General features: G+C 40.9%; 1 pseudogene; it reads right to left on the bottom strand.

Annotated features, from left to right (window-relative positions):
• Positions 1-879: 879 nt before the first annotated feature.
• LOC146755894 (interleukin-20 receptor subunit beta-like) lies at positions 880-8,461 on the bottom strand (annotated as a pseudogene).
• Positions 8,462-17,571: the final 9,110 nt, after the last annotated feature.

Genomic DNA, 17,571 nt, shown 5'->3' with positions numbered 1-17,571 from the left:
AGGTCTGAAATAGGCAGTGATGTGGTCATGCTGGGATGCTTGATGCATCCTTCCTGATATTCCCCTCTATGTAAGCATTCCTGTTGATCACCCCCCCCCCAGCCCTCCTGGCCACAGAATCAGGTTTGCTGTGCACAGTGCAGTCAGCAGCTTCAGCTGTGTTGCTGAACCATGGGGCTGCCCAGCATGCACCCCACATGGCCCTGACTGCATGATCTTTGTATCTTTCTATCCCTCTTTCTGTTTCTTTTCCCCTTTTCTTGAGTCTACTTTTCCCTCTGCTTTTTCAGCTCCAGTCACCTCCCACTTAAACATTTAACTACCTTTCTCCTCTATGGCATCATACGTCAGTATCTGCCACATGGAACTAATTCTCATCTCCTATCTTTGGGCCTGCAGCCCCGATAGCATTTTATCTCTGTTCATTTCAGCTCTTTTAGCTGTGCAAGGAACTCTTCCTGGAAGGTTCATTTCATTAAAAAACACAAACATCTGAGGCAAAATTACTGACAGTGAAGTGGTCTGGGGCTCTGTACTGAGCTCTACATACACTGCTCTGTTGAAATCCTGCTAGCTGAAGTGTGGGCTTTGCCTTGGGACCATCAATGTGACTGTGAAGGAAACATGAGTTAACCTATGTGTGCTCATAGGTATGGATATAAAGGAGAAGTACAGAAACTGGCAGCTGTCAACTGTGGCCGTTTCTGGCTTTTCTGTAGATGGATGAAGTTAGGAAGAGGATGAGGGCCAGCCATGTGTTCATACAGAATGCTTCCTTGCAGCAGGCTTGGCACAAAAAGAACAACGTTGCTTGCTGGCACTCTGTAGACACTGAAGCACATTCTGCCTGGTCTGCAGAAGATTTTTTTATAGGATACTCTAAAGTGTTTCTTGAATCCATAGGCAGAGAACCTCTTCTGAGGGGATCACGTGCACCATCAGATCACATTCCTCAGCTTCTTCCCTCCTTTGCAGTATCAGCTGGGTGGGGAGCTCTGGTACTTTCTGTAAAGCAAATTCACTCATTCAAACCCCCTCAGACTGATGAGCCTGGTCTCTTACTTCTGCCTTCCCCCATAGGCCTCCTCTCATCCTGCCTGCTGCAACCAGCTGGAGTCTTGGGGCTCAGATCATGACCACAAAAGATGCTGCCTTACATTCTCACTTAAGAATTTAAGCACATTTAAGCTACTGACTTAAATATACTCCTCCTGCATGAGGAAGAGAAGAGGGTGTTTTTGATTACTGGATGCTCCTCAACAAGGAATTAAGAGCTCATTGCTGGTACCAGAGGACACGGAGCTGTAATGACACAGCTGTTTTGCTTGAGGAAGAGCTGGTCAGTCCATGCTTCCCAAGCTGCTTCCCTACAAGAAGCAGGAGCACCATCCCTGTTCAGTGCTCTAAGCAGAAGGCAGTGGCAGCCGTAAAAGCCACCCCATGTGGGCTGCCTGATCCTACAGCTCAGCTGTCTGATCACATGAACTCTTTGCTGCCGGTTTATGAAGCTATGTTGAAAGATGTGCTTGCTCTTTCTCCTAAATACCTACTCTTCATTGCAATGTGAAAAGCAAGTCTTCCTATCTATGTGTCTGCTTTTTCTGCCTGCCCCATGATTCTGTGAATATCCAGCGCCCTGGAAACAAAGTGAAAACGTCACCAGTGCATCAGGCAGAACTGCAATGGGGCAGCAGGAATACTGGAAGATTTTCCTTGTTTTCCAGACAAGGAAAGGCAGAGTCAAGGTAGCCGCAGCAAAGCCAACACAGGACATAAGGACAGTGATGAGCCACATGGATCCGCTGCCTACAAACAAGAGAAGCAATGAAATTTTTCAGCTCATGAGAACAAACCACTCAACACAATCAGGCTCAGCCCTCTGTGGCTGCCATTCCAACACACCCTGGTGAGATTATTTTGTCACCATGCTGCTATAGGGGGGCTGCACTCCAAACCTTCCCTGGAGAACAAATGGGTGGCATGTTTAAAACAAGACAGGAAATCATAGATCACAGAATCATACAATTATTTGAGTTGGAAGAGATCCTTAAAGGTCATCTAGTTCAACTCCCCTGAAAATGAATAGGGACATCTGCAGCTCGTCAGGTTGCTCAGAGCCTAATCCAGCCTCCTGGTCCAGCCTGACCTTGAATTACTGGCTGCAAACCAAATAAATGCTGCTCTGTATCCTACTGGGCATGACTACAAGACTGGAAGATGAGAGAAGGCTGGCTGTTACCTTGTGCCCTCACACACTGTGTTTGGCTGAAGCTACTGCTTCTGTTGATCGTCTCAACGTACGTCTGGGCTTTTACACAGTATTCAGCTGCTGCCTCCATGGTGGCCAGATGAATTGCGGAGCAGACCTCCTTCACCATCTTCTGTTGCATCTGCCATAGGCCCAGAAAAGACAACATCAGAATGTTGGACTAGGACCTAAATGAGGGCAGGAGTTCTAATGTGATGCCAGCCCTGACATTTTTGGGAGAAAAGAGAGGAGAATAACAGAAACAGGTGGTGTCAGAGAGGATTGCGTGGATAGGAAGAGAGAGTAAAAGAAGTACAGTGGAGTGCAGGTCACTCATGCTTGGAAGAGTAGGAAGGGCATAAAGGAAGAGCCATGAGCTTATTGATGGTGGTCAGCCACAACACTAGCCCATGACCTACTTCTCAGTTTGATATGGGGTCTTAAGTCATTCTGGAGGTGCCAGGATCCTGCCTGTTCTAGCATGATATGGTAGGGGAGCCAGCAGGGCTCGTATCAGGCATATCCTATGTGATAATTAGTCAAAAATGAAAAGAAACCTGGTAGAGATCTGGACATGTACTGAGCAGTAAACCTGGTGTTGGTGACAGTTCAGTTGGTAGAAGCTATTGTGAAGCTTGGAATTAATGTTTAGGTCATTAATATCATATATATCAAAGAGTTAGCGTTTCATTTGCTAAAGGAAATCAGACACAAGCCTGTAGGATTCTCTCTAACCCGTGGACTTGGTTTGACTCATTTACTTGGATTTCCAAAAAGGAAGGAAATCCATTTCAAAAGCCCATTAAGCTAACAGCTGTGGAATAGTAAAGCACCAGCCTGCAGTGCAGAGGAGTATGGCACATGCTGACACCAGGCAGGTGCTCCAGCCTTGCAGCAGCAGCTTGAACTTGAAAAACAGTGCCTGTTTTTAAGTGTTTTTATGCTTTTGCTCTAAGACACATGGGCTCTTTTTTTCATGCCAAAATCCTGAATTGTTTGAAGCAACTTCTGTCTGATAATCTGCTGTGGACCTGACAATTTGCTGTGGAAAACTGTAAGGTCCTTGAATGTTGGAGGTCTGTTGCATTATGATCAAAGCTGTAGAAACCCTCAGAAGCCTGATTATTATCCTTCCTGACCACTTGTGAGATAATCCACTCTATCAGTCAGGGCATGACAAAAGAACAGATTTTCCAATTATATTAGCTAGCTTTTAAACATGTTAGATGGGGAGTTTTGATTGAACTGAAGAAGGAAGCTGTATAACTACCAGTGCATGAACAGTTCGAATCTCAGGATAAATGCAATCTCTGGCACATTAGTATCTCATTTCATAATAACTAGAAAAGATCTGATGCCAACTGCAGGTGCTGTGTCAAAATCGTAATTTATCCCCTGATAAAAAGACTGCTCCGTTCTGAGATCTGCTTGGGAAAAGGAATAGCAAGAAAAGTGAGAAAGCTGCTGTTCTTGTCCATAGAGTTAACCTAAGGAATATCCTCCCTCTGTCTCTGCTTGACAGCGTGGATTGCACTCAATTCTGTGCTAAAGTGGAAAAGGGAAAGATTTGTCATCCAAAGCATCACCTAGAAATCACCTACTACACAAACAGACACACTCGGTATTTCATGTGGTATTTCTAAGGGTGCTGCTTTGACTCAGTGCTCTCTGTGGGTGAGGGCTGCTTACTCGTGAGGCAGTAACTTCCAGTGATCCATGAATGTTTAAGGTCAGCTCTGGCTTCAGACAGGCAGTTTCATCTGACAGCATGGTTGGAAATAATTGTGTCTTGAAGGGAAGCTGGATTTCCATGGCAGCACAAAGCAGACGTGGGTGTTTTCTAGAGTATCTGCTTCTCTAGGATCAGGTTCTGGACCCTAAAAATGACTAGGCTAAACGGATTAGGTAGAGCATTGACAACAACCCCTGTTGATCAGTACTCCTTGAAATCATCAGCAGGACTGGCCAGCCTGCCAAGAGGAATGCCTGGAGTCTTAGCTTTCTATGAAGCCCTTGAAATTTAAGCCCTGGTAAATATTGCCATGCCTATGGAGGGAATGATATCCAATATCATAACATGGCAGTCTAGGAGTGAAACCTCCCAACTAAGCATGAGAAGAGTTAAGAAGTAGGATGTGCTCTGTGCATTTATGGGCTTCAAGTCACATGCACAATACACAGACATGCGTGAGAGCTGACCCTTATTATCAGACATCAAGAAATGAACGTAACTGGTGCAGCTTAATACAGATGTCAGGACTTACTTGTGTTTCGAATGAAGAAACCTTTCAGGGTGCCCCACTCTGATCTTTGAGCACCATTGTCTGCCCTTACACACAGGTTATAGGCCACGGTGGCTGAGATATCCTCTGTGATGTTACATACGGTGACTGTGATGAGGGAACACTCACAGATGGGGATCCAGCTCTCGTTAGCATACTCTCGTTCATACTCCCTGGTGAAAAGAAAGCAAAGAGGCAGCATTCTGACCAGTACTGGAATACAGTAGGTTGATTATTGGGAGTTTATGAAACCAGTATGAAATGGTTTCATAATTAGAGAAATTCACCCAGAGTCAGCCAAAAGCATCACAATACTGTGGGAATAGCAACCCAGAGTTGATGCCTCAGATGCTGCCCAGTCACTTGATCATCCCTGGTGAATCACATTTCAAAGGCCAAACTATGACACAAGTCACAGCTTGAGTTCCATCAGAACTTCTTATATTTCCTGTAGAAAAATAAATGTATATACTATGTTTAAAGGAATAACACTGAAAAAAAATTAAGCCTTTTCTCTTTCCTTTTCTAAACAAACTTCTGCTAATCTTCGTAATTCTTTAGGCAGAGGCAGTTTTCAACTATGGGGTTAGTGCCTTGGATTATGCAGTTGGTAAAGCCTGGTCTGTAAATAATCTCAGAATTAGGCCAAATGTGAGTATTCTTCCAACTCACTATTAACAGTGCTGGAGCATCAAATTTCTACACTTGTGAACTGAGCAGTATCCAAGAAATCCAAGCAGTGTGGGATTGTAATTGGTGACAAAAAGCAAAGAAGGAAAAAAAAAAATCATAATGAAAACAAAACAGAAGTTACCCCTGAAACTCAACAGAGTATCTCACAGTTTCTCCCTGGCCGATCACAGGACTCCACATTAGGAAATGTTTCATGTTGGTAGAAAGAATAGAGATATTGTGAGGTGCTGGCAGTGGAGCATCTTCACCTAAAAGTCCTAGGAAAAAAATGAAACAAAGAAAAAAAACACATATGAATGTACTGGAAAAAAAAAGTAAAAGAATTGTGCAATACTGTGCTTTGCATCAGGAATACTCTGCATTTTGACACTGTCATTTAAGTCTTTGAAGGCATTTTACAAAGAGGAATGACAACTAAAGAGCAAGCGGCAGAGCACTTAGCTGCCACTGCTCACAGAAAGGCAAAGCATGTCTTTTTTTGTTATTTCAGAGGTTTTAAATATATAAATAAAATAGTGAGAAAAGGCAAAGCTTTTAGAAAGCTATCCAATTTATTTTAATGAAGCCAAATAACAGATACTCCGTTATGCTCGACAGTCTGTTCCAATGAACAATTCCCATCATGGTTAGAAATGTACAATTTATTTCCAGGCTTGGCTGGACTGGACATTTGAAGATTCTGGCTTTAGTACAGATTTTTTTTCATGTTTCAGGATTCTAATAACGTAAATGCTTGTAGGCTGTAATCAAATTACCTCATTAAGTTCTTGGATAAACTTATTTAAAGGACTAATGAAGTTAAAATGTTTCTCCAGCAAAGCCTAAGTTTGGGATGATGCCTACCACACAGTTGATAGATTTTATCCTTTCACTTATCCTTTTATCTTAATGTAAAATCCCTAGCAGAGTTTGGACAAGAGCACAAGAGGAAAGCTTCCCCATGGGTACGCCCTTCATAGCATGATAAGAATGGTCGTATCTGTTTTCCAGTCCCAAGAAAATGGCTTCCCTTGTAAGTCTTTCCCTTTTTATTTTCCCTTTTAATTTCTTGTTTTTAAATTTTAATATAACTTGCAATAAAGGGTGCCTCTTAAAAGCTGTGATTTTAAAGCTAACCAGTTAATGTCAGTTGTTCTACCCAAGATCAAAACCGAGTTGACAAGTCCATAAGCAATGTTTACATGGTGATTATTCTTTAAAGCACTGGAAAAACACATTTTCCCCCTTATAATATTCCCCATATTCGTAGCTTATGATGTGATACTTTGCAAGATGTTTGTGATGCTTTGAATCTGTTGACATAATGCTTGGCCTTTCTTTAAACTGAATGACAGAGATCTCTGGGATGAGATGATTCCTTCCTTGCCATTCAGATAGTGAAAGACTTGCTGCCTGCTCTATCAGCAGTTCTGTCACTTCTGTCTGGTTGGGGCTCTGTACTACAGACAAGACACGTCTCATCATCATCAACAACAACAAAAACCAACAGATTTTTTTGTTTCTTTTCTTGGCTGTCTTTATTGCCTTTCACTTTGCAGCTCAGAGACTTATTTGGTCTCTTGTTCAGTTCTCTGTGCTTCCTGACACTTAGGCTGTTTGCTCCTACTATTCCTTGTACTCTCGGTTCCCATGTGAATTTCTCTAGTTGGAATATCTAGGTGTGTGAATTACATAACAAACTTTAATTACATGACCAGGCACCAGATTTTCCCTATGACTCACACACGCAATGTTGATCCAGGTCTGAACAGAGGTGGTTTGCACTGGGGATATATAATGTATTGCATTCAGAGATATGGAACTCCTTCCTACTATATACTAGGAAAGAATTTTACAAGGAGAGAATTGATCTCAATTGGGATGGAATGGGAATGGAACCTTTTGTTGGCCCTTAAACTATTTTTTTGTCTAATTGAGACCAATCTTCATTTCCAGACTGCACTTACCTTGCTACACTGTGTTACTATTTTGTTGACCAAATCTGTGATTGTTCTTATATTGGCACAGTGAAGCCTGTAAACAAATACATTTAAAAGTGGGAGGAAAGATGATTGCAGGCAGTACAGAGAAGGCACAAAGTATGAACAGTGAAGTATGCTGTGTCAGTACTAACATATTCCATTATCTTTAGTTATTGTAAGGGAAAATAAAGAGCAGCCACACAGTGCACAGGAGACAACTGGGCAGATACAGCCAGCGGGATCCAGAGAGCTGTTAGCCTTGGGCTGCTTACTGCTTCCATTTGATTTTGTATTCACAAGCAATACCAATAGCAAGTAGCTGCAAATAGCAATAACAAACACAAAAGCTTTATAGGAAAAGGCAGGCTAGTCTTTCAAAACAAGGTACTTTTGGACAGACGTCCACATCCAGACATCAGATTTGTCACAATCTTCCTTATTCTGCAGAATAAACCTGCAGAGAGCACGCATTGTGGAGCTGAGATTTCCATATTAAGCAACTGAGAATTATAAATAACAGTTCAAAGTGTTCTGCTGGCCAAGCAAGCTGTAAAATTACCTTTTCTGGCAGAGAACTTGAATTCAGGAGCAAAGAAGGAAGTTTTGGAAGACATCACTGAGCAAAATCAGAGCACACCTGCAAGTTGTGCTTCCTTTCTGGAGGACTGACCATTGCAAGAGCACTGAAGTGTAATTAGGAGACCAAGCGTATCTAGGTGATGTGCTTGGAGACAAGCATCTACTTGGAGAAGCAAATTGAAAAATGCACAACCATCTTCCAGGGCAAAGGAGACTCTCAGTGAACATAATTGAGCCAGTAATTAAAACTTTCTAACTCCCTGACCCTGCATCCACACTACAGGCAGTGTGTTCCCCTGTGCTCAGAGATAATAGCAGTTAAAGAGGACTTGTACTCCTTCTCACGGAGCAGCAAAAAGCAAAGGCAAGCACAGTATTAATACATCAATTTCCTTCACTTTGAAACGTCCCCTTAAATTATCGCCTTGTAGAACGTAAAATATATGGACTTCTTTTTCATTTACTTCTAGTAATTAAAATTCAGGGTCATCTGACAGCATGCTGCGTTGCTTTGCAGAGACAGGTTTGACAGAAGGACAAAAGACTTTTAGTTCCTCACAACCCCTTGGTCATTTGGCTTCTGTCAACTGAAGCTGTTTCAGAGGTTTACCTGTGAGACTGGATGCAATCAGAGTGCAGAGGACGAAGCAGATGAGTTTTAGTGGCATTTTGCTCACGCCTGCTGCCTTTTCCCACATTCACACCCAGGTATGCAGCTCAGAATTTTCCCTTCCCAGATGGAGAGCCGTGCCTGTGCAAGACATGGTGAACTGGGGAGTGTTGCAGACAGTGCTTCTCTGCCTGCCTGAGCCCATGCTGAAGGCACACGTGCATGCTTTGTGAGGGTGTAGTCAAGGGAGGGGCAGGTGATTAGGTGCCAGCATTTCTTTACAGGTCCCTGCAACCACTCACCTAGACAGCGTAGCACAGTTTCACCCAGTGATTATGTGCATTAAATCTCACTGTGAGGAGGAGATGGGATTAACTGGCTATTTCTCTGTAGCTTATACAGCTGTATATGCTCAGCCTCCAAGTTGGGTAAATCCAGATGCTTTCAAGTACCTGGAAAGTTTCCCAGTGCTTCCCACAGTGAGGCATGGCTGTAAGCTTTGCACAACCTGTGGGTTGGCAGGAAGGAGGTTTGTTCTCTGTTTTATCTTCCAATGGAATTTTGAAGGCAGCTGCATTGGGCTGTGCTGAGCAGGGTTATTTGGTGCAGGAATCCCAAGGTTTTCCCATCTTCCAATGCCCACCGTATTCCACATGGTTACCCATGTACCAGTCTTACCAAGAGAAATTAAAACTTTCATCACTCCATAGGCAGCCCCACTGCTGTGTTGATGTACATGGACTGATGAGGTCTGTGCTTTCATCTGTGTGCTATGCAGATGAGTTAACTCATTTACAGAGCAGCTGTGAATGAACTGAGAGATGCTATCTACAAAGAGAACTCCTTAGGCTCCTCAGTGACTGTTAACTGAAGAACCCCTGTTCTTTCTAGCTCAGCTTGTTACTAGGCTGAAGGTTTATCTTGTTCCTCTCACTGCTGTACCAGCCCTTGGTGCAGATTGGCGACGGCTACTGTAGATGGCAGCAGAAGCTAAATAAAATGCAGTGATTTTGAACACTATTTCAGCCCCTCTATGCTGCTATCCCAGATATGTTTTTTTCTCTCTGTGTCAGCCAGCTGTTGCTGAGGACTGAACCAATTCCAAGCAACAGAAGCCAAATGAAATACATTATATGCCGAATTAATGCTTTACTTATAAAAAGTCTGTTATCTGTTGCTGTTGTAGTCTGTGTCTATAACGAATGACAAAAGCAAGTTTGGAAGCTCTCCTGATAATCTCTGATTTCCCCCTGCTTGCTTCTGTATAAGGAAAGATCAGTACCAATTCTGACAGATGATTTTTAGTGCTGATTTTTCTTTTGGGAGTATCTATTTTATTTCCCCCCCATTATAAATGTGCTGCCTATGATGACGTAACATGAAAAAGCCTTTAGGTTCAATCAATGTTCCCACTGTGCACTACCTAAATACTGCATATATTGGGAGTCCATGGCAGAGATGAAGTCTGCATTTAGTTCTTCTGCAATATTAGCTCTTTAATCGATTTTCTAGTGGAAGCAGGCTCCTTATTCCCCTTTCTATCTTACTCTTCTGTCTTCGTCTCTTTTCTTTCAACAATCTGCAGTAAATTAATTTCCTTTTTTTTTTCTTTTTTCTTTTCTTTTCTTTTTTTTTTTTTTTTTAAAAGTCTCTTTCCTTAATTATGTGCCATCATGCTAATTAGCTTCTTGATAAGACATCTTATTTCCTCTTCCCAATACCTTAGCACGAATGAGAAGCGTAAGGGGATTCTTATAACAAGTATCTTCCTCTTAGAAGTATTTACAGCAGTTGCAATAGTGGAATGATCTTTAATGGAAAATGTCTCCCATCATTAAGATGACTTTTAAATCATGAAAAAGCATAAAAACAAATAATTATTTGTGAACTTGAAAGCAGGCTTCAGGGGAAAGCAGTAAATAATGAATGCATTGAAAGTTCCATGTATGATTAGAAAAATGCTTTGAAAAGAATGAACTGTGAGAGCAAGGGGTCTGCATTCTTTGTTTTTACCTTTAAAACCATAAAACTCAATTTTCTACATGACAGACATTTAAAATTAGGGAAAATAGAGTGTATCAAAATGTGCTTTTTGAAATATTTCTGAAATCTCTTTATTATGAAAAAGATCTACAGAAAAGCGTGGAACTGCCGCTTAACAACTGTGTTCAACATATAGTGAGGATGGCACAAAGCTGAAGGTGTTAAAGTTTATGAATCTGTTAATGCACTGCTTTGGGGGAATTAAAGTTTAATATTGATGATAAACCTTCCATAATAACATATGGGGAGAGCAAGAGTATCTTGTGCAAAGCAAAAACTGTAAGTCACAGGATCTCCTGTGGTGTAAATGAACTTCTGTATAATTATGTGCATCTAAATGGATGTTGTACACATTTTTTTTATTTCTTTTTCTTTTTAGGGAAGCTGTGTCCTGCCCCAGGAGTACCTTTGGCTTCTGATTTTGTTATCCATCATAGAGAAAAGAAATGAATATAGGTAAGAGCATCAAGCAGCTACAGAACGAAAAAACAGGATGATGAGCTATTTTCTCCAGAAAAATAAATAAATAAATAAATAAATAAATAAATAAATAAATAAAAGTGTAGATTTGCAGCATCAGCCAAAATTTACAATTCCAAAGAGATAAAATATTTCCAATTAGATAGTTTGATGCATATCAGGTTGACAAAATGCTTTTTGAAGATGCTTATTTGACACAGTAATGCTGTACTGAAGCATCCTGTGGTACCTTTTATTCTCAAAGCCTTGCCCATATGTTTCTAGTTTGATGTGTTGGGTTCTTGTTACTCTTATGTAGTTTCCACTTCCTACAAGTGTGGTAACTTCTGGTACCTGTAACAAGATGAGCCATGGAAGCTACAAAGGACACTGGTGTGAATATATTGATGGAGAAAAAATGATCATTGTGTTTAGATCACCCATTTGGAACACATGTCCTGATGACCTTCCAAGTCAACAAAATGGGTAGTGCAGCACTGAGGTTTTTTTCATTTATACCTTTGCAAAGAAGGAGGCACTTTTTAATTGTGATACCGGAAGAAATATGTCTTTAATTTCTGCTTAATAGGAAATCCTTATGTCTGATCAATTCAAGACATTCTGAAGCAGTCACTGCTATTACTAAAGTTAATCAAAACTTACTGCTATGTAAGAAAAATCGATAGAGAACAGATTGAGATCATTTAAGTCGGGATAATTTTGCTGCAGGGCTCCTATATTTTGTCCCATCGTTGAACAAGAACCTGAGCGAAAGAAGCTTCACGTGCCCTGCTCATGTCTTTATTAGTCAACTGAGTTGACTGAAGTTACTGAACATTGTGGATCTGTTTTCACTTTCTTGGTGTTATGGTTGTTTTTGTCTTTCTCCTCTTTAATGAATGATTTCATCCTATTTTGATGCCTGCACCAGGCAAAGTGCATAAAACATCCCCATAGAAGCTTTCAGAAATTTCAAGATGCTTTAAATGCAGGCGCCATGTAGTGAGTTACAATTAGAGCTGGTTTGAAAAGACACTTTCACAGACATTTTGATCTGGGCAAAAAGTGAAGGAAAACCTCTTTCCCACTTAAATGAGAAAAAAAAAGATGAAGTGTTTCAGTGTCTCATTTGGACATGCTTTCTTACCAAGCTCAGTATAGACAGAAGGAAATTGAACAGATGTAGGACAGTGTCCCTGATCCAATAGTGCTCTGGCATGAGGCAGAAATAAGGCAAATTCCATTTGTGGATCTCTCCAGCACCTTATAAAATAGATAAATAGTGTTTCAACATAAGTTCCAACAACAAAATGAATTTTGGTTTTTGAAGGACTAGGGAATATCTGCATTGTCCCCATTGTTTCTGGTGTTCGTGCCACAGTTATAACAGTAGGCAAATAGCTGGCAATCCCATCTGGTGGTTTACTGTTGCAGAAAAGGAGAATTATCCTATCTGCACTCTGACTCTGGGCAGAGTTAAACAGTCACTGACTTGAGGAAACGTTTTAAAATAATATTTGCTTAATATACAAATTATTATCCATTAGATTATTATTTCCTGGTGTTATTGACCTTTTATTCTACTTCTTCCCATAGTAGCATGCATGCTACCCTGAAATTTAAATAAACATATAATGGCAGACTGTGAAATTCCTCATTAGTACTCAGTGTGTTTGTGTTTTCCTCCTGAGGGCTTTTTAGTAGCTATTCTGTGCACACAGTAGACATGGATCACGTGCCAGCGAGAAATATTTTATTGGTTTGATTTTGACTTCTTTCTCCTTTATTGTTTACAATATGTCTCATTGATCAGGCTGTGGATAGACTGAATTTCTGGTTTGCTTTTTGTAGATGGGAAATTTCAATGATCGAAGTCATTTCTTCTGCTTTCTTTTGTTTATGCTTACGACAGTCAGCTGTTGTTTCCACCTACTAGGGTTGTTCAGAGTGTGCACAATCACTGCTTAGTCCTAATCCAACTACCCCATCTTGTTTTGTCTGTGAGAACCGCTGTTGATCTAATTAGTTGTATGTGATTCAGCTGTTTGTGTCTCTGCAGTGAGCTTGGTTATGTTGCAGCTTTTCCTTTTCTAAATGTTTTGGAGCTTCTTTCAGCAGCTACTTAACTGTGTATCCTGAGAGGGCTCGAGTTCAACATCTTCATGTAGTACTGTGTGAGCCACTGGAAGTTTGGAGACCTGCACAAAAAGCCTTCCTTGGTCCCCAGAACCCATATGGTTGTTTCAGTGTCTGCTAAAAAACAATAGATCGCCAGGTGGATTGAACACTAATTATCTGTGTAGCTTGGAGGTTCTTATTGAGATGGCTTTTTGTCGGCTGAGGCTGGAATCAGGATTGTACTCGTCAAGGTAATTTTATTCTCTAGCTGTTATTTTTATCCAAATGTTCCTGAAGTTCCTGAAGTTCATGTGTTGATAGCTTACTAAACAGAAGAAAAGTGGTGTGTCTGTTGGTTGGCCTTCACAGTGATGTGCCAACAGTGCAGGGATTGTTTTTCACTGTTTTATTGAATTTATAATAGAAAAAAAAAGGGAATGCAAAAGAAACCAACCAGTTCATCTCTAACTGCACATGTGTTTGAATTTAACTACTTAATTGACCAAAAATCATGTCATACAATGTAGGTGAAGTGTTAGGTAATGGCTGAAGTGGTGATTGAGCACCTGGGGAAGCACTGTGGCTGGGCCAGGGAGCAAAGGCAGATGGTTTGCACCTGTGCTTCCCAGGTGACCAGAAGGGGTAGGCCCAGGTTGGAACCCCCCATGGCTTATATAAGGGTCAGCCACAGAGAAGAGAGCATCATGTGGGTGTTGGTTGTTTCTTGGGGTAGTGCTGCGTGGCTGGAGATCCCTGTCACCAGTTGGGTAAGTTCAGTGCTTTTTTTTCTGTCTATGACTATTGGTTTGCCTGGTATTGCTAAGAACCTGTCAACCAATTTGACTCCTTTGTGAGCAGGATATAAAGGAATTCTTTACGTGCTTGGAAAACTTGTTAGGATGTATTGCTTTGTCTTTAAATTCTTTTATAGGAATTGTTGGAGTGTTTGTGAGTTCAGTAATACTTGATGGTATGTTCTAGTGATGGAGTGCTATGGCGTGTGTTTTTATAGGCCTCCTGGCATGGTATTTTTTTTGAGTTGGGGCAAACCAAGAATTGCTGGATAGGCTGTTTGATGGGATTTTCTGTAGAACTGCTGCCAAGCTGCGTTCCTGAGCATTACACAAAGGGAAAGTTTATTTCTTATCTAAACTGACCCGAAATTTTGGAAGTCTGCCTGTTAATGTTACCTATATCCAAGGGCAGCATTGATTTTCCAAGCTATGTGGAGCTACTTACTGGCTACTGCAGTGTGAGGGTGAGCTGCTGGTATGCATGAGACTCTAGCTATGACTATGATTACTCTACTGGTTCTATTCCTGATTGCCTTTATCTCTCCTGGATAAACATCCCTGGTAGACTCACAGGTTGTGGAAAGCTTCTGCCTCCGTAAACCTAAAGTGATTCTACTTAAGAGATAAACAGTCAATGTAGTACATCACAATCTTAGTGCTTGTATCTGTGATTATTTAGTATTTAAATTTCCAGATGTTTTTATTTTGAACTTGAACGCACAGCAGTTCCTGCACTGGTTTACCTAACTGGAATATCCTGCAGTGTTTGTGTTTAAAAGCCTTCACTAGAAAAACTGCTACTGGGCTGTAGTTGAAGAACAGGAATTGAAGGCAGTGGGAGAGCAACTGTGGCTGATATTGCACAGCCTGCAGCCTCTGCAATTGCGGGCTGTGACACCTCCTGATCTGTTCAGAATGACTTTCTGTTTGTTTTTGTGAGTCTGAGTTCCCATTGCTAAGTTTCTTCATGGAAACACGCTGGAGAGGTGAGGCAGTGATGAAACAAAAAATGAAAGGATCAATGCAAATGCTTTCGGTGTTGTTGTCCTGCTCCATTCTGTGCTGCTGCATCCTCACCTTGATTGCTGTGTGTGGTTTTGGGCATCTCAGTGTAAAACAAACCACAAGCGAGTGCCTAAAGGAGGGTTGTGAAGGGTCAGGAAGGTCTTAGAAGAGTGGAGTTTCTTGCAAATTCAGACCCTTATTCACACAAGAGCTTCATGCGTATGTTGGAAGTTCTCTGATGACAAGTGATCTGTTCTGAATCTCTCTTAAGCCTCAGATGTATGGTTAAAATAGTCTATCCTGTGTATGTGTTACCTTGATTTATGTGAAACATCACATATTGATGCCTTTATAGACAGTAAGTTAGTGTTTCAGAGGAGTCTGCATGTTACAAAAAGGGCAGCAGGTGTTATTTAGACTAAATTGACCTTGAAATTGATTTCTTTATTTTATGACTTACTGAGGGGAGATTAATACTTTTTTTCCTTCAGCCTGAAACAATTTACATGGTAATGGAAGGCACAGTCAGTCAAATAAATTGCTGGAAGTGGTAGTGTTCCAAAGAGGGGAAGAAAGAGAAGCATCTTACTTGCATTGACTCTCTTCATCCCCTGGGGAGCTGCTAAGATTTCTGACATGGGGGAAGACTACTGAAATCTGTTTCTCACATGGAAGGCAGAAGAGTGGATAGTAATGGCTGCAAGCTGGCGTTCACTTGTAACTTTCATCTGGAAGAATGGGGAGGAATTGTGTATGGAGAGTGTTTTAATGCTTTTTCACCGTTCCTTTAAGTGCAGAGGGAAGTCTACAACTTTGGTTACAACAGATGTGTCGGCAGCATAGATGCCTGTTGTAACACAGTTGGCCTCGGTAATAGCCTGTAAATGGCTGATGCAATTCCATCTTTGAGTGCCAAATAGAAATAATTTCCAATACAGATGTTCATGAAAATATGGAACTACAAGGAATTACCGGTAGAAAGCACCGAAAGGATCATTAACTCTAATTCTGTGTGTGTGAGAGAGAGTTTTTATTGTGCAATCATGGATACTGCAATGCTGAAACAGAATTATTTCCATTTCCTGCAGATTCCTAAGCAAGCGTATAGCTAAGTGATTTGTTGGTGGCCTGATACTTTGCAGGCCTTGAACGTATGAGCTATTATTATCTCATATTGCATGAAAGCAAATGTGAATGCAAATCCACTTTTTTTTTTGCTTTGTTTTGAATAGTGTATGTGATGCTTTCCTATACATGAAAACCATTGTGATCAGCCTGGGGTTGTGAGTGGGGGAATTAATCTCTTTGGCCATCAGAAATCTGCACCTGAATGCTATTAATGCAGCTGTAGAGAATGAGCAATTATCTCAGCCTTCCTGAGAGGAGAGGAGGAGATTGGTGTTTGGCAGACCCTGGTGGGTCCAGGCCAGGTGTCTGGCTCTGCTGGGGAAGGGACTCCAGCCCCAGTTAGCAGGCTCAGGTTAATTTTGGCCCTGGAATTCTGTCTCCCTAAAAATCACCTTTGCCTTTGCTAGCTTTATCTAGTTTACCTAGTTTTATCTGGCTCAGTGTGCCCTGGTTTATTACAGCTGATGAGAGTATTATGAATGTGAAACACACTATAAGTTTGAGGCACTGTAGACTTGAAGTTCCTTTTTGGGTACAAACGTGGGATGTAGAAAAGTGAATTGGCTGTCGAATTCGCTTAATATTATAGCCAAGATCTGTTTTACTGAACAGAATAACACTGATTTGAGTCATGAAATCTAAGTTCACTGACAGCTCTATCAGGTTGTCTGGTGTGCTACTGTCAGCATCATTAAATACAGACATGGCTTCAGCTTGTATCTTGCTGTTGTGCTGAGGAGGGGGGTATCTGAATAAGTTGCAGGATGTGTTGCAGGTACAAACCTGCTCCCCACATTCCATTTGGTAATGATGTCCCCTACTGAGGATAGATAGGGAATTAAAAAGCAGAAGCTGAGACAAATTCAGTGGTGTGCGAGACCATAGAGTTCACAACAGTAATGCCACTGTTTGCTTGAAAAGAAATTCAGTGTTCCTTGTTCTCTTTTTTGTTCTTAAGAAATACTGAAGCTGTTTTTGGCAAGGGTATTTTTTTCCTATTTGTGGGCATAATGTATGTAAGTTAGAAAATGAATTTAAATACTGTGGCATCAGAAGTAGTATAGAAAAATAGCTTATTTCAGTAAGTCCTTCTGATCTGATCTTCTGACTAGAACTGCTTTGGTAAGCTTTCACAGCAACTGGAAAGTTACAGCCGTTTTCATAGAGGCTAACATCTGATGAGCTTTAAAATAATATTGTGAGAGGCAAAGGCTTGTTCTTTTTGAAACTCCTGTGGCTTATTGTGTTAGCATTGAAATTGGGTTTGTGTCTGTGGAAAGCAAACCTTTTAAAGGAGTTGTTTGTGGTGTATTTTTCATCTGAATGTATTTTTCTAACAGAGAATACGATCTGATTACAAGTGCAGGACAAGTCTCATTAGACATCTGTCATTTTAAATTGAATATCTCTTTCTTCCCTTTAAAAAGACGGAGAGAAGGGAAAGGAGGATGGTTTTATAGTATTTCTTGGCCATATTAAACCTGGAAGGTCTGCTTTTTTTTTTTACTTTGTGATTTAATCTTTTGGATGCTGTTGCTTGTAAGATGTCCTCAGTAAGTGTCTATAAAACAGAATTTCAGTTGCCTCATTTAAGCCTCAATAGTGTACAAACTTTTAATTCTGCTTTTTTGCTAATCACTGATTTAAAGGT

Source organism: Coturnix japonica, chromosome 29 (genome assembly GCF_054131305.1).
Source record: "Coturnix japonica strain WE chromosome 29, WE-NBRP24, whole genome shotgun sequence".
Classification (NCBI taxonomy): Eukaryota; Metazoa; Chordata; class Aves; order Galliformes; family Phasianidae; genus Coturnix; species Coturnix japonica.
This window is presented reverse-complemented; position numbering and strand designations above follow the sequence as displayed.